The sequence below is a fragment of the Nannospalax galili genome, unplaced genomic scaffold (assembly GCF_000622305.1).
Source record: "Nannospalax galili isolate Female #2095 unplaced genomic scaffold, S.galili_v1.0 scaffold87, whole genome shotgun sequence".
Classification (NCBI taxonomy): Eukaryota; Metazoa; Chordata; class Mammalia; order Rodentia; family Spalacidae; genus Nannospalax; species Nannospalax galili.
Genome location: NW_008360320.1, coordinates 8740716 through 8762572, shown reverse-complemented (window position 1 = coordinate 8762572; position 21857 = coordinate 8740716). Strand labels below are relative to the sequence as shown.

At 36.9% G+C, this 21857-nt stretch overlaps 1 protein-coding gene across 10 annotated transcripts in view; it reads right to left on the bottom strand.

The window, feature by feature from the left end:
* The window catches only part of Gtdc1 (glycosyltransferase like domain containing 1), a 447396-nt gene that overhangs the window by 255913 nt on the left and 169626 nt on the right, over nt 1–21857 (bottom strand). The gene's annotated exons all lie outside the window — the stretch shown is intronic.

Below are 21857 nucleotides of genomic sequence, written 5' to 3'. Positions count from 1 at the left end.
AAAAAAAAAAACCCTCAGAATAAACCTTACCTTACCAAAAATATCAAAGATCTCTACAACAAAAATTTTAGCTCTTTGAAGAAACAGATTGAGGAAGTCAGCAGAAGATGGAAAGACCTCCCATGCTCATGGATTGGAAGAAGTAAAATTGTGAAAATGACCATCCTATCAAAAACAATATATAGATTCAATGCAATTTTGATCAAAATCCTCATGACATACTTCACATAATAATTTTTTAAAAAATCCATACATTCATATGGAACAAAAGCCCCCAGATAACCAAAGTAAAAGTAACCCTGAGTAGAAGGAGCAACACTGAGGGGATTACTATACCAGATCTCAAACTATATCACATAGCTATAGTCATAAAAACAGCACAGTACTGGCACAAAAATAGACACACAGATCAAGGGAACATAATTTAAGACCTAAACATGACTACATGCAATTTGTGATATTTGACAAAGGTGTTAAGAACACACAATGGAGTACATCCTCTGTTAACAAACAGTGCTGGCAAAACTGGATCTCCACCTGTAGAAAAATAAAACTAGATCTTTATCTTTCACCTTGCACAAAAGTCAACTACATATGGATGAAAGGTCTCAATGTGAAACTCGAAACTCTGAACTGTTAGAAGAAAACATTGGTAGTACCCTATAAGATATAGGTATAGAAAAGGGCTTTCTATATCAGACACCAGATGCTCAGGAATAGGACCTCATTAAAATAAAAATGTCTGTACAGCCAAAGAAACAATCAGAAAGTGAAGAAAAAACCCACAGAGTGGAAGGAAATCTTCACCAGTGACACATCTGACAGAGGTTTAATATCCAGAACATATAATGAACTCAAAAATACCACAAAGAATGAAGAAAACAAATGATCCAACTAAAAGACAGGATAAAAATCAAAACAGAGTTCTCAAAAGAAGAAATAAAGATGGCCAAGAAACATTAAAAAAATGTTCAACATTGTTAGTAATTAGGGATCAAGAGAACAAATGATACCAAATACTGGTGAGGATGTGGAGAAAGGGGAATGCTCATTCACTGCTGGTGGGATTCCAAACTCATGCAGCCTCTATGGAAAGCAGTGTGGAGAACTCTTAAAAAACTAAAAATGAACCTACCTTATGACCCAGTTATACCACTCCTTCACATATACCCAAAGGACTCATCCTATTGCAGAGATACTTGTACAACCATGTTTGGTTCTTTTCACAATAGCTAAGAGATGGAAGCAACCTAAGTGCACCTCAACTGACGAGTAGATAATGAAAATGTAGTGCATTTACACAGTGGAGTTCTACTCAGCAGTAAAGAAAGATGAAATCATGAAATATGCAGGTAAATGGATGGATCTAGAAACTGTTAGGCTAAGTGAAGTAACAGATGCAGAAAAACAAACAATGTATGTTTTCCTTGACATGTGGATCCCAGCACTAAATACTTATAATTGAGTATTTATCCCAATATAGCTGAAGAAACCAGGAAAATGGAAGGAAACCAGGGAGGTAAAGGTAAAGAGGTAACCTAAGAGAGAACAATAGAGAGAATGCAGGAGCTTCTATGAGGGAAATGTATAAAAAGGGGTAGTTAGTTGGGAGGGAGACAGGAGGGCTATACAAGCAACTATCAGAATTAAGGGAAAGAAGGAGCTCAAGAGAGGTAGGACCATAACAGACAGAATTATCAAGGGAAAAATGGAGAAAATAGGGACATTTTAAATTGGGAGAGCAGAGAGGGAAGATAAGACAGGGAGGGAGAGGGAGGATAAATAGTGCCTGGCTGGTATAAAAACAGAAGGAATTGTAGTGGTCCAAAAACCTACTGAAAAATGACACATACAGTATCTCTACATGAGTTAGGTGAGTATAGTTGAAGGCCACATAAGAAGAAATAATGCCAGACATAAGAAACCTTCCTTTAAGATATTGGCCAGGGTAGTCCAAGAGAATCCTAAAATTACACAAGCTATTGCTACAGACCCTGCTTAACCCCCAGAACTTGATGGCAAAACTGAAGTGCTGAAAACACGACATACTTTGGATACAGGATTTGGAGCTGCCACTCCCTAATCATCACCCTTGAGATCTCAAATTACAACACTTAGACAGACTAGGTCATGTGGTTCCCAGGAAAACAGGCCCCATAAGGAAAGCAGAACCTAAGTAAGCTGAAATCCATTATGCTAAAGAGGTATCTGACTCGTGATGTCATGATAGGACACAGCCCTGCCAAAGATCTGAGTTGCAAAGTCTTGATTGGATGCCTACCCCTATATAAACTTGTGCCCTTCTGCAATAAACCAGCTCTGCGTCAACGAACCTGGTCTCCTGTGTCTGAATGCAGCTTTGCTTGTAGGCAGCGCTCCAGCGAGCAGAAGAGCAGCCCCAGAACTGGGTGAGCAGAAGAGCTGCCTCAGCTCCGCAAGGAGCTAAAGAGCAACCACACCTCGCGGGCGCAGCGAGGAGCAAGGGCAGCGCCCCTGCAATCGGAGGCAGCACCCGGGTGATCAGAGGCAGCTCCCATGCGATCCGAGGCCGGGCGCCCAGGAGGCGGTGCCCATGCGCTTGCAGGCAGCACCTATGAGATCGCAGGTGGCGGCTGAGGGAGTGGAGGAGCAAGCAGAGACAGCACGCAGCACCAGAAGAGTGGAGGAGCAGCCACAGTTGGCAGCTGCAGAGTGTTAACTCTGAAGCGCCCCCTTTGCCAGGGACTCTTCCGTGGGTGCTCTCCGCTTTCACCCTCCTGTGCTTCCTCTTCTGGCTCGCAGTTTGGCATTTCGTTTCCTGTCTCCACTGATCATCTTCCTGACAGGCACCTGAGTCCTTCTTGGTAGTCTTGCAGGGTGAGTGCCCTCCATTATGGGGAATAGTCATCCAGCTGCCCACCAGACCCCATGCTGCCATGCTGGTTTCTCTCTTCAGGAGTAGGCAAATTAGGGTAATGGAACTAGATGTAACTAAGGTATTAGATAAAGTGCTAGCTCCCCCCTGCTTTACAGATTCCTGCTGTTGGGATTCAGAGCAATGGGGTCATGTGCTATTCCTAGCCAGAAAGAGAGAAGTCAGGGAGGGGCACCCACCAACTGGACTGTTCTACCCCATTGTGACTGCTATTCTGGCCTCACTTCAGGGAGTTCCCACCCCTGAGCAGAATAATCACATTAAAAAAAATAGATAAATAAAGCAACAGGATGGTGGGGGTGGCCTGTCCCAGGCGTTCCAGGACAAGGTAAAACAAACAGATCCTTGCTCTAAAACGGAGCGATGGCTGTTGCTAAAAATGCAGAAGATGGGGAACTAGGGTTTCTTGGCCCTAACAAGACAGTCTCCTCACCAGCCCTGGGGTCCAGGACAGGAAAAAGTAGAGACAACCGGAGGCAGCACTACAGCGAGCAGAAGAGCAGCCCCAGAATGGGGTATCAGAAGAGCTGCCTCAGCCCCACAATGAGTGGAAGAGTGACCACAGCTTGCGTGCCACAGAGAGTAGCAAAGGGCAGAGCCCGTGCGATCAGGGGTGGCACCCAGAAGGCCACACACGTGCAACTGCAGGAGGCACCCTTGCAATCAGAGGTGGCGCCCTGGGGATCGGAGGAGGCGCCCAGGAGGCGGCACCCATCTGATCACAGGCGGCACCCTGAGACAGCACCCAGCACCAAAAGAGTGGAGGGTCAGCCGCAGCTGGAGGCAGCCGCACACGGAGGGATATCTGGGGACACGAACTTTACATGATAGGCCTTAATACAAATGACAGAAGGTATGAACACTAGTGGGGGGGGTAAGGTGGAAGGGTCCCAAAGAGGAAGGGGTTATAAAGATGATTTTCTGTATGAAATGCACAAAAATTCAATTAAAAGAATTGTTGGATTCAGGGTTTGCTTTCAAGCACTTTGATAGCTGTTGGAGTGGTTAGAATAAGTGTGAGTTCCTCTCAAAGGCTTCTATATAATAGGGGGAGAAAACAAATTTATCCATCATTTTAGAACAATAGCAGGTTGCAGACCAAGATTTGAAGTCTTACACCTGAGCAGCACTTTCTGATGAGGAACAAAATCATCAAAGAAATAATTGTCTAAATAACTTTTTATATAGACTCAAGCCTAATGTCCTGGAAGTGTAATCCCTTGAACTCTTAAAGAAATATACTAACTGAGGTACTCTTTGGTTATACTTTCCTTTTGAGTGTTTAAGATCATACAATTGGTCAAAATAATTTATTTTTATACTTAAGGTCGTTTGAGGATCTGTTCCTCAGGGGTCACATGAGCTTGGGAGGAGACCCTGGCTCCTTTCATTTATCAGTTCCATCTATGTGAAGATAAGTCAAAGGTACTACTCAAACTGTGGCTGACTTCACTTGGAAGCATGGAGGAAATGTTTCCTCTGAGTTGACGCTCCTCGTTGTAGACTGGACACTGGTTCAAGTCCATCTGGTGGGGTCTCCATTGCCACCCTGAACAAGAGGACAGGTGACTCACCACAGTTACAGGACATTTTGAGGAATGTTCCATAGTCCCCTGGAATTTAGTCAACCTTGGAGGGCAAGGAGCAAAAACTGTCCTTCAAGTCCCTCTCACCAGATTAGTGTAGGCCTCAAAGTATGGCTGTTAAAGATACAATAAGGTTAGTTCCACCAGTCTGGTACTTTTAATTACCATGTGCTATGTAGATACCAAAAACATTTTGGGGCAAAAAAACAAATGTTCTTGACTGGACATATATTTTGTTCCTTAAACTAGCTGACTAAACTATAACCATAGAAAATTAAGATTATGTGTATATTATTTTTGTCTCATCCTTTATATATCATAACAAACCTACACAGACCTTCACCGGATGCTTATGCTTTCTCATTTTTTTCTATTTTAGAAAACATCTCCATTCCCATATCCTTTTACCATCTTTTACATTCTCATTTTCTTTTTTTGAATAATTATGAGCCATAATAACATTAACAAACAAATTTTCCATCTGTTGTGAGAATTCTTTTCCTGGGGATACTAAGCAATGTTTCTTCCCTTTTAAGGTTCTAGTGTCAAACCAATGTTTGATTAAAGTTTTACTGGGGAACCAACAAATTTACTGAGTTTACTTACCGAGATAACTGAGGGATTGCTGAGGTGTAAGGCAGACAAAAGAAAAATGAGGAGGAACCCAACAGAGGGATAGTTTTGGAAGCTCTCGTCAAGAAATTCCAATGGACTCTCATATGAACATTTGAAATTTGCCCTGTTCTGACTTTTTTCTAGTTCCCTGTCTAGAACTTGTAATGCTAATTAATCTTGCCTTTACTTCTCCTTCACCCTCCTACTCACCAGTCAAGGACTTTCTTTTCCCACTACAGATTAGAGTTACACAATCTGGGAGTCTTTTAGATAGACCCGCTGAATGGGTACCCCAATTGCCTCACTATGGGTCCCTGTTCAGCATGGAAGAAGCCAGTGCAGTCTGCATCCTGACTCCCTATCCAGAAGATGGGTAACCTCTTCAGAGGATGGTGTGATAAGACTACGAAGTGGGAATCGATGAGGCAGTTAGGGTGAAAAGACCCCAAAGAAAAGAGGCCAGTTTCTTGGCTAAAAGTCAAAATGTCCTTGAGCCTCTTAGCAACATACTCTGTTCGAAAGCCCAAAAATGTCAAAAGTATTTGGGAGCTTTTATCTAACCCCTAAAAGACTTTAGGGTTACCTCTTTGGGGGTAGGGTGGGGATTTAGAGTAGCGAAAAGCACCTAAAAAAAGAAAAATAAAAGAAGAAGAAGAAGACTACATGAAGTTATCAGAAAAAAAAGAAAGTGATGGGGAGATATGGGAGGAGTTGGAGGGGAGGGAGTGGACATGGATTTGATCATAATATCTTATATGCAGGTATGAAATTACCAATACATTTTTTTTTTAAAGAAAGAAAATGTTGTAAGTGAAATAGAATCACCTACTGTCTTACCCACAACATCTAGAAGTGTCTGCATACTGTTTTCCAGACTCTTTTAGAAGACAGTGGGGTATTTTTAGTGTGAACGGCAACCAGAAGTAGTATATATTTAAACAGTATATAGGTTTAAAAAAAAAAAAATTCAGAGGAAATGTTATTAATTAAAGGAGGATGGTAAAGAAAGCATAAGTTAAGGAAGTGGGAACACATTAATTTTGTCTCTGATCATTACACATTTCTAACATATGCTATCTCAAAAATTAAGCTAGGTTTAGTGGTACACACCTATAACTCCAGCTACTAAGGACACTGAAGCATGAGAACAAGTTCAAGGCCTACCTAAGCTACACAGGAAATTCATAGCCAGACTGGGCAACACAGTGAGACCATGTCTCAAAATGAAAAGTAAAGTATAGTTTGGAATGTGATAGATTTAATCCCCAATACTACATACATAAATAAGTAAGCAAACAAATACCAAGGTTATCTGAAAAGTAAATAATAAAGGAAAACACTGAGGGATGGGGAAATCAGACCTTACAAAACATTTACATATACATACAAAGAGAGATTTTTTTTTTAAAAAAATTGTTTAACACATAGGAGGAATGTAAGGAATCTAAAATCTCTTTCCAAGGAACATAAAATATTGCTGCAGAAAACCAATCTACCATCCATCGCAAACCACCCAACCCCTAAATAAGTCATTAAGCTCTCAAAACAAAGATAAACAGTCCAATAATTGGTACTGAGTCAACTTGAAGGCATCTAGAAGAAAAATAAACTGATATCAAGACCAGCAAACACTGCGATAAATTTCAAATGACCAAAACGTTTCATTGTTAAAAGGGGGGTAAACTATAGAAGTAGATGTACTAAGGGGCTTAAGGCACCCTAAAAGTGTTAGGTTATCAATAACCCCATAAATTGAACTGATCCACAATATAAATATCTAGTCTATTGGAGGACTTACTTTCCCAGTCTCCCTGGTCAATTACCTGGTGATTGAACCACTCCCAGAGAGGCAGCTTCACTTTAAGTTATGCTAAATAGAAGAGCGGAATACCTGGTGTGGTGGTAAAAAGGTAGTGAATATTTCCTTCCTGGAACTAGCTCAGATCCCTGCAGAACTTCCAGACCAGCCATAGTCATGTAGGTCTCGGTAATTCTGTCCACTTTCCTGAACTCTCCAGGAAAGCGTAATTTCTCCTTTTCTCCTTCATGCCTTTCTAAACTTGATTTCTTTATGATTTTGGGCTGCCCCTAGCATCTTGTGTTTTTTTCACTTTTTCTCTAAAGCTTCCTTCTCCCAGCCATGGACCTCCATGCAGGCTCTAAACCTGCATTGCTTCATGATTTTCTTTACTTTTTCTCACTATTCACCTCCTCAAGGCAGCTGCCAAGATTACCAGGTCACCTGCCCTGACGATTTTTCTTTAAGATTCTAATAAACTTGTAAAAGCTTCTGTTTGGGTCCATTCTTAAATTCTCTTATGAAAAAGAGACTAAGAACCCTCTAGGGGACCCTCTTTCTCCCTTTTTCAAAAGCACATTAAAAGGCACCCTAAAACACATTTCTGTAGAGATCACAGCTTGCTACTCAATGGAAATGCATTAGCCAAACATGTATTATATACAATTTTAAATTTTCTGATAGTCACTAAATGTTTCCAGGAAGTGTTAAAAATGAAAATAAAATAGATGAAACTAATTTCATTATTTATCTTAATATATACTAAGTACTGCCAACATATAATAAATATAAAAATTATACTAAATCATCTAAAATTATATTAAAATATTAAATCAATACAAATGACACTTGTTAATATTTTATTATTTTAGTTTTATGTGTATGAGTGTATTTCCTACACTTGTGTAACTGCAATGCCCTCGGAGGTTAGAAGGTAGCACCAAATTCTCCTGGAACTGGAGTTACAGACAGTTGTTAGCTGCCATGTGGGTGCTAGGAAATCAAAGACAAGTCCTCTGCCAAGAGCAGCCAGTGCTTTTAACAACTGAGCCATCTTTCCAGCCCCTAAAATTGTAACATGTTTACATTCTTTATTTGTACTACATTTTGTTTATTTTGGTTCTTTTTCTGGAATTTTTTTTATTGTACTGTACTGTACTGTATTGTATTTTGGGAGTCAGGGTCTTTGCAGTTGGCCTAGAGCTCACTATGTAGACTAGGTTGGCCAAGATTTCATAGAGATCTGTCAATCTGTGCTTCCCATGTGCTAGAATTAAAGGAGAGTGCCACTCCAGTCTCTGGACTACATTGTTTAAATTGACTAGACATAGTTATAAAAAAAAAATCCTTAATTCAGAATATTCATGGTTCAGGCAGCCACAGGAAGGTTGGCTATCAAACTAATCAGCACGATCCTTTGTTGTGAGGCATGATGGAAGAAGGGAGGAATAAAAAGCACTCTGTTTGAGAAACAAAAGTATTTCCTCCATGAGAAGTCTCAGGTTCAAGTCTTTATTAGAATCTACTAATGGGTCACCTGGGTAAATCACAACCTTTTTGAGAACTATTCGTAGAAGATTCTTCATGCTTACTTCAAGTTACTATCTGGGTCAGAACAGATCATGTATAATGCCTACATCAATCTAATATTCTAGATTCAACACAGACACAAGTAATTTGTGAAGCATAATAACATCATTAATAACATAGAGCCCAGTCTCTATGGTCACTTTTCAGGAGATACTGTCTTCCCATTTTGATTATTGTCACCAATCTGTTCTCTAGTTATGGACAGGCAGGTTAAAGCTCTATGCTATTTTGATCCATACTCTATCCCTGGGATACTGTCATTTTGACTGGCAAAATTTGTGTTCAATACCTTGCAGATTTCAGTATCCTCCAAACTGGAGCGTCTCTTCCATACCCTAACAAAAAGGGTATCCCTAGGTATTTCATTTGGTTGTAATATTCAACCAGTAAGAGAACTTCTCTCTCTCAGGGTCAGGAAGTGGTTTTAATGGAATCCAGAAGAGGAAAAGAATCTGAAATCCTAAGAGGTTCCTCAGAGGGATTTAGAGGAAGTAAAATGGATTGGAACTCAAGAGCTGAGCTGGGGGTAGAAGAAAGAGAAAACAGGGAGCTTCAGTTGGCTAAGCTGGAACCAGGCTTGCTGCATTTTCTTACTGACCAGCATTCCCCACTAGGGAGCTTAATACTCTCAGTTTACACCTCTGCCTCATTCCCAATTGGTAGCCTCTGTCTGCCTAGTAAAAAGGAACAAGAGTCAAAGAAACTCATTATTTCACCACAAATATTCTTTGATTATTTAAATTCTCAAAACTGCCATTTTGAGTACACAAATTAGAACAAAAGAGAAAGCTAAATATAGACTTTTTCAGATTACCTTCAACCAGTAGAGTACCTGAGCTAAAATCAGAGCTCCTAGAGGCTGAAAGCACTTTGATTGCAAGAGGTTTTTTGTTTGTTTGCCTTCTTAAGTATACCTTTGTAATTTCTGAGTGAAACAATCCTCATTTTCAGATAAAACAGAGTATTTCTCTGTTGGTGATACAGTGCAAAGAATATAAACCTACTAACTTAACTTGATAGGCCTTAACATAAAAGGATGCATGAAATCCAGTGGGGGGGGGGCTACAGGAGGGTGCCAATGGGGAAGGGGGTATGAAGATAATTTAGGTATTGTATATGAGATACACAAAAATTCAATTAAAAAAAGAATATAAACCTAAAAACTTGGTTTTGCTTCTGTCATCTAAAAGTGTCCTAACTTTGCATAAATAACTTAGTTCTCCTTGATACGTTTTCACATGTGAAATGAATAAAATTATGGTTTTCTAATCCACCTGTTATGGAACACTCACTAATGCATTAAGTAATGCTATAGTTTGGATAAGTAACCTGCCAAGACCCATGTGTTAAAGGCTGGTCGCCAACATCTGTCTCTATGGCAAAGTGTTGGAAGCTTTAATAGTTGAGGTCACCTGGAAATAAATTGGGTAAATGGGAACATGCCAGTCTGTAGACACCAGAATGAAGTCAAAAGCCTCCTCTGCCATGTGCTCCAAACACAACAAATATAGCTTGACAGAGACCCAAAATCAACAGGCCAACTGATCAGACTAAAATCTCTAAAAGAGTAAGCTAAAATAAGACTTTTCTCCCTATAAACTATCTCGAGCATTTTGTCATAGGGATGAAAGCAAAAAAACGTACATAAAATACCTAAGGAGGCAAGTGTGTTCTTACCAGGATCTCTGGCATGAACTATAAATAACATATTAATGAGAATCTTTTAGAAAATATTGGGGGTATTATGAATGACTTCTAATACGATACATATACATATACACACATACACACACACACACACACACACACACACACATACACACACACATATCCTAGCAAAAAGTCTCCAATAATTTCATGTTTTTTAAATATTTTATTATTTTTATTTTATGTGTATGAGTATATTGCCTGTGTGTATGTAAGTGCATCCCTGTCATGAAATGCTTGCAGACGTCAGAGTGGTCATCAGACTCCCAGGAACTGGAGTTATGGACAGTTGTTAGCTGCCATATGGGTGCTGAGAATCGAAATCGGGTCCTCTGCAAGAGCAGCTAGTTGCTCTTAACTGCTGAGCCATCTCTCCAGTCTCCAATACTTTGATGTTTGACCTTTATTTTCTAATGTGATTTAAACACCTTTTACCATATCATATACATGTTGAATGTTCCTAAAGGGAGCTAACAGTAGAAACAGGACCAGCTTTCTGCTCTGTGGAGGTGACTTGGATCTGAACATCCTCAGAAGATGGAGCCAGGACACTAGGCGTATTAATACAAAGAGAGTTGGAAAAAGGTCAAAGACCCACTAGACAAGAATCACATACAGAACTCACAGAGCACAGTCGGACAGCAGCTACTCAGTTTACCACATCTAAATCTTGAAAAAGGGCTAAATTTTAAATATAAGGACCTCAGTATTTTTGCTGCAACTTACACACAGTTTCCCCTCCCCCCCGGTTTATTCCTATGAAGGTCTTGCTTCTAAATTTCTGTGAAAGGGTAGGGGTAGGGGTCCTTTATTTCTATTAAGTGTTTGGGAATAATTTTAGAGAAGAAAAATGATTTCTGAAAAAAATTCTTATTGACAAAACTGAATTCCCAGTGTTTGGCTAGAGGAACATAAAGTTAGGAATATTGCTCAGTTTATTCCTACAAAAATAAAACCATCTAACAAACTGTGAAAAGAAAAAAAAAAAAAAAAAACAAGGTGATTTTAAAGCCAGAAATAAACAGACCATAGAGTAAGTCAGAATTCCTTAAGGAAAGCAAAAAAATGTACTAGAAGCTAATGGTTTGTTTCATTTTTTTTTTCCTGTTTTTTTTTTTTTTTTATTCTCTTTGGTTAAAAGAGATACAACTCAACTGATATTTTTTTCCACATTGATGACATTTTAAATGGAAAGCAAGATTTTCTGGGCGTGGTTCTAATAGCTTGAGGAAATCTTTCACATGTGCCAAAATGCGTTATTAACATAAGTCGGCCAAATAATTTTCCTGCCTTGTAAAAAGTTTTCTTTTTAAAAAATGCTTTCTAAACTTAAAGTACTCAGTGTGTGGCTACAAAGAAATAGGTTACACTACTAATGTTCTACACCTATTTCTTCAAAGCAAATATTAAAGAATACATGATGTTCATAGAGTTAGATGTGAAATTCTCAAGGTGCTCTGCGTCAAATAATTAGCATTTTCAAATTCGAGTGGCTATCAGTTATCTGGGGTTTAACCAAGTAGAAGTCTTTCGCATTTAAAAATCTAATTATTCTTACAGCCTTGTAGTTACTGTCTTTAGGTCTGATGTTTTAATAACCTATTGACCAATGATAAATATGAATTCACTTATGCTGAATATTGGTTTTCCAAGCTGAAGTAAAAAGCTAATTAATGTATGACTTGTTTGATTAGTGGTAACAATACACTGTATGATACTTAAAAATAGGAAAAACTGCCTTTCATTCAACAGAAAATGATCAATTTGACATTAAAGAACAAAAGTATATGATGTATTATGAGTAGAAAATGGGGGAACCCTAATTAAATTACAAGGAAATTTCCATAACAGATTCACTAGCAATGCTGATTTAATAACGAGTTCCTGTCATGAACTATATTTATCATACACTGCCTCTCTAACATGACACTGTATTTAATGTTTTGAGACTCATGTTCTAATCAGATTAAACTCAAGGAAGCCGATAGGTATCTGTTTGGCTCTTAGCTTTAGCTTCTGTTTCTTATTTAGTCATAAGACAATTACTGCTAGAATCTTTATAAACACATTTGCTAGGATTGCAACAGGACTACAGCTTATGTTGTGAGGTCAGAAAAAATGTGCCATGGTTTTCATAATCTATGCAAAAAGCGCACTACACAACTATTTCATAAATGAAAGACAACTAATGCAAAATGTTCCTTTCTCCCATGGGATTTAACATTTAAAAATAGGATTCATTTTTAAATTCAAGAATAGTTTCTCAGGAACTAAGTAACCAAGAAGAAAACTCAAAGACAAGTTGGTCCAAAGTTATTCATTATTCAAATGTATTGACATAAAACTTAAGTCTCTGAAAGTAAGATATTCTAAAAATTAATTTACCAAATAAGCAACAATAATTTTAATAGCCTATGTAACCACTATGCCATTACTCAAGATGCTACATTACCAACAAATTCTTCAAGTTAAAAACGTAAAAGAGATTTGCAAGGCAAATATTTCCTTGTTCAGACTGAAAAAAAAATTAACTTGCCCAAGATTTCCCTGGCAGATAATCTATTAACAAGCCAAGAATGGAAAACTGAGAATTAGGTAAAGACCAGATTAAAGATTTATGTCTCAACTAGAAATGAGCAAACAAAATTTAAAAGACTTCTGACCTTAAATAGTCCCATACCACCATCGGGGGGAAGAAGAGGTTCTCAAGTCAGATTATGTAATACTTGCAAAAAGCAAAACCACACCAGTGCAGATTAAGCAACCTATACTTTTATACCTTTTTAATAAACAGAATTTTACAATAACTTCTACAGTAAGGACCTGTCACATAAAAGCTTCATGTATATACTATCCGAAAACTACTGCTGGACACACATGAATAGGCACCAGTTAGTCAACAGGACATAATCAAACCAACTTAGAAACCAGAGCAAGTCTGTCAGGTACAGTTTTAAGAGTATAAATATTCTTCAATACATAGAACAAAACATTTCTGACACTATTATCAATCAACACTTAGCAGGATTTCTGCTGCAATCTTTCTTATAGGCATTGTAAGCCCAGATCTACACCCTAAAGTAGAAGAAAAATTAGTCACTGTTGTTACTGATATTCATTTTAATATTTCTGTGCTATGTATAGTATCAGTCTACACTGTTTTTCTTAATATTGATAAAATATTTTAGTAAGAATTTAAAAGTTAAGTTTCAGTGGAGCATGTTTACGTGTATGTGATATGCTTTTAAACCAACTCTTAAATTTTTACTGGCTCTTTCAACAACTGTTTGAAACCCTTACAAGACATTCATCTATTTGCAGCATCGTATAGGTCTGTCTCCCCATCTGTCTATGTTTTTCATGAGGACGAGTGTCTGGTGCAGGATTCTCTTTTCTTCCTCACTGTAGTAGCTGTTCATTGGCCCATTACTATGCCATTTCTCTAATACTTGTTGGACAGCTTTTATCAATCATTTTTTAAATAAAATACAAGCTTTCTTTTACAGCACAAAGGGATGAGTAATCAATGTGTTTAACTTAATTTTAATGAAATTTCGCTCTGGTTAGAAAATGTCATCAAAATGTACTATTGTCACAATAAGTAATTATATTGGCATATGATAACATAATACTAAAAAGTGTAAAACAAATTTTCTGAGAATAATACTTGGTTATTTATCTCAAACTCTCTGCTTTATCTTCCCCAAAATAATGTGCTTACACTGCAGGACCAGATTTGTTTAAGAATTTACATCTTGTCTGTGTGGACATCTTGAAAAATCCTTTTTTAACAGGATATCCTGACAACACTTCCCTCCCCCCAACTGACTTGGTAGCCTGACTTAAGCACAAGCTCATCTGGTTTAACTAAAATCATTGCATTACTTGGCAGTGGTTTCTTCATACGTGGAGCTTAGAACTCATTGAAGCTCAAACAGCACAGGAAATGCAAATCATGCAAACCATTCTCATGATGGCGACGTACAGTGGCATGATTGAATGGCAATACGCACGGCTCGTGGGCCAACCACATGAAAGGAGCCATTTAAAGACCAGATGAGCAAAAGCTGGGATAAGTTAGAGAGTATGTACAAGCTTCAAAGCTGAGAGAATAGCATCCTTATTTAAAATAGAAGAGCTTTTATTATTACTTGTTATTAATAACACCTGTCCCAGTTCCTTACATTGAAAGAAGTGACAAAGACTAAGATGAACATGTATTGTACAGAATTTGAGTGGGCCAATATTTCTTTCTTCATGAACAGGTATGGTAGAAGAATAGAAATATTTTCCATGCACTTTTTCACAGGATTTTCTGAGAGTATTAACAATTACTGGAAGTTTTCTTTCATAGTTTAAAAATAAAGATTATCTAGCACAGTGTTACAATATTGTAATTGCTAAAATGTCAGTAAAACTGACATATGTTAATAAAATTAATTCTCCCAACAAAAATTATGAAGCTATATACTTAGGAATTCTTCAACAAAACCCTTAGGAACACTATAAAATTTGCATTTATAGGTATATTTGAATGAGGCACAAGCAGAAAAAAGTCTCAGAACATTTTCCCTTTCATTTTTGGAAATATTTTTTTTTAGATGTTGCTAGTTTAGCACCAAAGAAAAAATGTGGCTGTTAAGAGGTAATAAAACAATTAAAAGAAGCACTCAATCTTGTCTGCATAGCATTCTAAATTATTTTCCAGAATTCTTTAAATATCTGTTACTTCATTTGCATGACACTTTGAAAGCCTCAGAACTGTACTAAAGCACTGGCTCTTCAACCCCTAATACTTACAGCTAGGATACTCAATAAAAATGTGGAAGTTAGTTAAATAATAGGGAAAGATAATGCTTGTGTCTAGGAAGCACAAAGACTTACCCAGAATAACTGCCATAAGACACTAGACTAAAACTCACTCTAAAATTTTTCCTTATCTATTAAAAAGCTGTTATTACGACTTTTCCTGACTGCTTCTTCATATCATTTGAGAGACAAAGTGAGAGCTGGGAGTGGTGGAACATGCCTTTTAGTATCAGTACTCTGGAGGCAGAGGCAGGGGGGAGCTCTGTGAGTTCAAGGCTAGCCTGGTGGGAGGGAGGGAGGGAGGGAGGGAGGGGGACAAAGTGATACAATCTGCCACAAAATTATGTAATACTAGACAAATGTAAAGAAATAGTGAGCAGGAAGTGGTGTTGGATAACCTTAATCCTACTAGAGTTTGAGAACAGTCTATGCTGTCCACAGAGGGGGGAAGAGAACAGGGAAAGAAAGGAGGGAAGGAGAGAGTGAAGGAGAAAGGGAGTGAGAGTGGGAGACGAAAAGGAGAGAGAGAAGTCTCATGAGATATATGTTGTACTACATTCTAGGTTAGGCTCCTTACATGCCTTATTTCATTTGGTTTAAACTGCATCTTCACAATAGTACTGGAAGTAGGCAATATCAACACATCCGAATTTTAAAAATTTTATTACTTTTATTTTATGTGTACAAGTGTATCGCCTACATGTGAGTGCACCAGTGTCATCAGTGCACCAGTGTCGTCAGAAGAGGGCTTCAGATTCCCCTGGAACTGGAGTTATGGACAGTTCATAGCCGCCATGTGGGTGCTTGGAATTGAACCCGGGTCCTCTGCAAGAGCAGTCAGTGCTCTTAACCACTGAGCCATGTCTCCAACCCATCCCATTTTAAGTGATAAGAAAACTGAAACTCATAAAAGTAAAGCAATTACCATAAGATCTTATGGCTAATTTATGGCTCTGCTAAGGATAAACACATTAGGATATACATAAATCTCATATTGTTTCATACTCATTGACTGTGGGTCTGTATAACTCTCAGTTAGCTACCTTTATAAGAGTAAATAGATGCTAATCCCTACAAAGTAAGATTAAGTAATGTAGAGAAGTTCTCTTGCCTTTCCCATCATACACATTTACAAGATAGCTAAAATAGATGTTATTTTTGAACTAGTGCAGATATTCTATTACATCCAAGTCTTTCTTAGTTTGGCTTAATCGTAAGCAATACTTACCCTGTTTGCAATAAGAAAGAGTAATGGCCCCAGAGCTACCACCTTGAAATTTTAAATATTGGTTAGTGTTGAGAATTTATGAGTAGACACAACAGGAAAGGCAATATTATATTAGACTTTCTGGATGGAGACTGCTTTCCTGTCCAAGCCAAGGAAACCTACTTGCTAATAATTAAGGATTTCTTATTTGATTTTTGTTTTGTTTTGCTTTGCTTTTAGGCTGCTTAGAAAAGCATATAGAGGAAAAAATTAATTGTGTTAAAACAAAAATTTATGAGTGGATAATTTATTACATTTATCATAAGGTGAGCTATATAGAGAACAACTTATAGGAAAGAGCATACAGATGTCACAAATGGCATATGGACAGCATAAATCTACCATTATAGAACCAAAGCAACTTGTTACTGATGCAAAGTCAGTGGAGAAACTTCTGAACAGGAAGGATCACATGTGTCTGAGACATGATGCTCAACAGAAGCCAGAAAATCCACCCAGTAGTTGAAGCCATGACAAAGCCTAGACAAGTAAGGTCAACATAGCTAGTAGAAGCAATGAATCAACCCTTCTATCCTTGTTGCTTGCAAAGCATCTGTGGTCTTACTAGAAACAACAACCTTAAACCACCTAGAAGTGTGGGATATAAATAGCATGCTGTGATGTGATATTCAGAGATATGAAAGCCTCCAGCAACACCATGGAGGTTTTGAGGAATCAGACCCTGAGGAACTACAAGTTCAAGGTTTTCAGAGACTGTTACTGTAGCAGAGACTGTCCCTGCTTGAAAAATAAATGTAAAGTCACACCCTGAGGAATAAGCAATGATGTGGACTGACTCGTGAAATACATCATAAAAACAAATGGATTCAAAAAGAAAAATTGAAATTTTGGGGTAAAAGCACACTATTACTTGGATTTGTGTAGTTTGTTTATGTTACATTTCATTTTGAATAAGCTATTCCTCTTCAAATTGTCCTTAAGATTTGAACATCCTACTGTCAGATTTCCAAATTACAAAGCAAGATTGCATCTGTTTCTGTTGAACTCTAGACCTATTTTTCTCTATTTGCCTTCATAGGCAAGAGAGAATTATTACTGATTAATGTAATAAACCTTTACATTTACCTTGAAATTAGCAAATTCTCTGGATATCTGTTTCTAGCTTGTTATTTATTTTCACTGACATCTTCTAGAAGCTGTCAATTTTGCAACATTAAATTTATGCTCTAGGTTTCAATTCTAAACACTCAGAACCCACCAAGAGGTATCACTTACCCCTGTATTTTTACAACAACTCACTTAACCTATGCAACCTCACTCTTCTTGGCTGTGAAATAAAACCACTTTGATTAAAAGAACTTTAAATTCTAACTAAGCTAATATCTGTCACTTCATCATAATGCCAGACATTATTATGTTAAGGATGCTATTAAAAAGAAATAAGACTGATATCAAAAGTAAGCTTCTATACTAAGAGGCAAAAAAAAGTAACATTTTATCCATATCTCTCAGTGGTCAACTATTTGATTATAATGCAGTCACATTTTGTTGCAGTACTGATGAGTTGCAGATACAGCAGCTGACATCGTAAGTACAGATTGGAGTGATGCAGCTGCAACAAGAAGAATGTAAAGCTGCAGAAACTAAGAAGAGGCAAAGAAGGATCCCCCCCTAGAACCTATGAAGGGAGTATGCCTCAAGACACTTGATTTTGAACTTCTAATCTCCAGACCTGTGAGAGAATAAGCTCTGCTATTCTGGCACCTTTAGAAAACTAATAAAGACAGAGTCACATTAGTACAACAGGAGATAGTTTACCAAGTAAAGTGTTGAATTATAATGTAAATAATCTTAGGGAAGTTGAAAGAGGGACAATTTTTTTATTGAAACTTTTATGACACTGAAAAATTATGCTTTTGAATGGAAGACGCAAACCACAAACAACCACTGACTACTAATCCACTCTTTGGAAAAAGACAAACGATTTGTCTTCAAACCAAGCTACCTTCCATTCCACTAAAATGGAATTTACTCTAGTAATCTCCCATGAATGAATTCAAAGAAAATTAGTGGCACTGTGTTGAGCTATTACAAATGATAACTATACTAACAAAATTACTATACATATATGTATAGAAAATAGAAAAGAGAAAATGATAGAGCTTTTAGAGAATAGGTAACGTGATATGGGACTCAAAATTATAATATCTTGACACTGCACCAAAAACTAGCAATTTTCTCTGTTTAATCTATAGGCCAAGAATTTTTAGAATTAGAATTTTCTTTAATTAGGAAGAATATTTAAGCTCTTTGATAAGCTTTTGTGTGGAATGTTTCATATTACTGTAATTATCCCTTAAAAGCCAAAGGAAAGGAAGTACCTAGGAAATGAAACAAAGCTAATAGAATTACTGAGTTGCATTTATACTTACAATCTTGAACTTGTAAAGATAAAATATAACACATAACGCTAATATATATACCAACCCTGGACAGCATATTTTATACCAGTATTCTCATTTTGGTTGAGTATTATACTCTTGAAGGGTAATGAAATACAATTCAAATGACCAATGCCCACCTACAGGCAGCCCTGTCCCTGTGCTAGCACATGGGCTCTTCACTGCTTCACCAAATATGCACCTTTCATGTAATGCAGCACAATCTCTGAGAAGGACGACTAAAAACTAAGTGACTACAAAGACAATAACTGAGCCACTAAATGAGTATTAATTAATTATTTCTCAAAAAAGTTCCTCTCTCTGTGGGTAAAGAAGTGTGCAGAGCAGCCACGGAGATGACATAAAGCATAAGGACACCTAGACAACATAAAGGGGCATGTGAAAAGCAGTTGCTGAATCAACAACATAAGTAAGCTTGAGACCCTGGGAGATAGCCTTAACTTTTCCGCAGTGCGTAACAGAGCCCTATTATTTATTTGGTATACTCTAGAAAATACCAGAATTTTAAGGTTAGATGTATTTCATGACCTTAAGAAACTACTTGTGTTTTCATTATGGAAATAAGGGCATTACAGTTTTGTCTTGCTTTTTAAGAAGATTTTTTAAAGAGATACATGATACAGTATATAGAGCTACAAATGGAATGTACTTAATTCACTGCATCATAATCTGGGATGAGAACCAGCAAATCTGAGTTTAGGTAAAGAAAGACCGACAGTTTATTTGTAATGATCAAATTATAAATAGGATCACGGTCTGTTACTTCTATTTTTTAGGCTTTAAATTTCCCATAATGTGTCCAATGATTAGCTTGTTCATTATAATAAACAAGCAATTACATGAGAAGTTTTTCTGCTAAAGTAAAACAAAATATTCTTGTAAATATTTTTAAAAGTATTGAATATGTGTGATATACAGACAAGGCTCTGCATTGTGTAGAACAAGGAAGAAAAGAAGAAAAGGTAGATAGGGAATGTAGAAACTTGCTCTAATTCAGTGGTACACCAATGTGCTTAGCACCAAGAGGACCAGGGTTCGATGCCCAGAGCCACAAAAAAAGTCCTAGAAAATCTGTAATTATTAATTTTGTGTGCAATCTATAGACATAAACAAATAGAATATTGTAAGAAATTCAAATATATGCCTTATGAATTTTATTTATATTTAATAGTGTCCAACATATTCATCCACTTATTCAACAAATACATACTGAATACTAAGAATTAGATCCTGAAAAGATGCTCAAAACTGACAGAATGGGAATAGCAGGTAATGCTGCTACTGACAGAATAAAATGTTATTAATAACACCTCAAAATTATTTCCTACTTAGTGAGCTGCTTTGATGAAATAGTTGAAGCAAAGGGCTAAATAAAGAGAACAAAAAAGATTCAGAATGATCTGAGAGAAGGACTAAAGTTGTGAGGGATTGGGGCATTTAGCATAGGTTCTAGGTACATAATGCAATGTGTTCCACCGTTCTGTGCTGTACAACCATGGTCCCAAAGCAACAGGATCAAGGGACTATGCACTGAGACAAAGCAAAGCAAAGCAAAGCAAAACAAAACAAAAACAAAAACAAAAACAAAAACACTTTCTTCCTTTTAAGTTGGTTATCTCCAAAATTGTCAGTTATAGAATGCTGAATAAAACATTTTTGAAATAAAAAGTCTATTTCTACAAAAAAAAATGTAAAATTATTTAAATAAAGCACCTTAAAGTTTTATCAGTTCCTGAATAAAAAGGGTACAAAGTTTCAAGGCTGGAAAGATGGCACAGTGAGTATAAGTACTCACTGTAGAAGCAGAGGATTTGAGTTTAGAGTTCGGCACCTATGTAAAAAAACTGGGTGCCATGTGCACACCTGTAAACCTAGCATTGGTGGTGAATGGAAGAGATGGGAGGATAGCTGTGGCTTGCTGCCCATAAGCTAGTTCCAGGTTCAGTGAACCCCACCTTCAGGGAATAAGACAGAGTGATAGAGTGATACAGTAGGGCACAAAAGGTCCTTTTGTAGCCTCTTCAAGCATGCTTATGCATACACACACACACACACACACACACACACACACACACACACAAAAATTCAAAGTTTTAATTATAATGGAGGATTAACTTTTACTTATTGATTAAACTGCATGGTGCTCACATTTAGCAATAATGTACAATAAAAATCAAAAGTTGAAACTAAATATTACCATCAAACTACATTTTATGAAAAAATCACAAAAATTCAATAAAAGTTAAAGTTTTAAAAACACCAAAAAGAAAACAAACATTCTCACCATAAAAAAGCTGAAAATTGGTTAAGTGTATACATAAATGAGCTTGACTTTTTCCATAATGTACACACACACACACAATACACCATACCGTACCCACAAATACATAAAATTATTTGTGAATTAGAAATGAATGTGAAAAATGATTGAAGCAAACTGATATATTCAAACTAAATAATCTGTACCAATAGGAAGGACTATGACATAACGTATCTGAAATTCCCAATTTCTAGGCTAGTCACAAATTCTCTAGGGAACAAGAAATAAACTTGTATTATGTTTGCTAAAATTTGCATCCATCTCAAGGACAAACATTAGGGCATTTATTTCTATTCTCTAATAATTTGGGAGTTATGATATTCAGATGGTTTTTTTTTTTTTTTTTGGTCTTTTTGAGACAAGGTCTCCCTATAGCCCCAGCTGTCCTAGATGTTATTCTTTATATTTAAAATTGATATGCAAGATTTGTTAATGTTCAATCATTCACAGTATTTCCATCAGTCTTACAGAGTAAGGGACCTATTTTATGTTAGAAAGACAGTTTTCTTAACACAGTTCTAAAATTCTGATTTTCCTTAAAAAGGCAACAGGTATCATCAAATCTTTGCATCCATGATGTAACTACATAACTTTTCTGAAACAATTCAGCTACCTTGAATCTTACACCTTTTTATGCCAAAATTTTTTCACACTTTCAAATCAAGTGCCAATTAGCAAAGTATCTTACAAAATACAAGGTATTACACAATTGTTATTTGAAAGAAATAATGAAAGTTCTTAATAGGCTCTCTAATGATAGAAAAAAAAAAACTGACCACTATTTTTATTACTACTATCCACTGTAATAGTCAACTGCTACAATTTAGC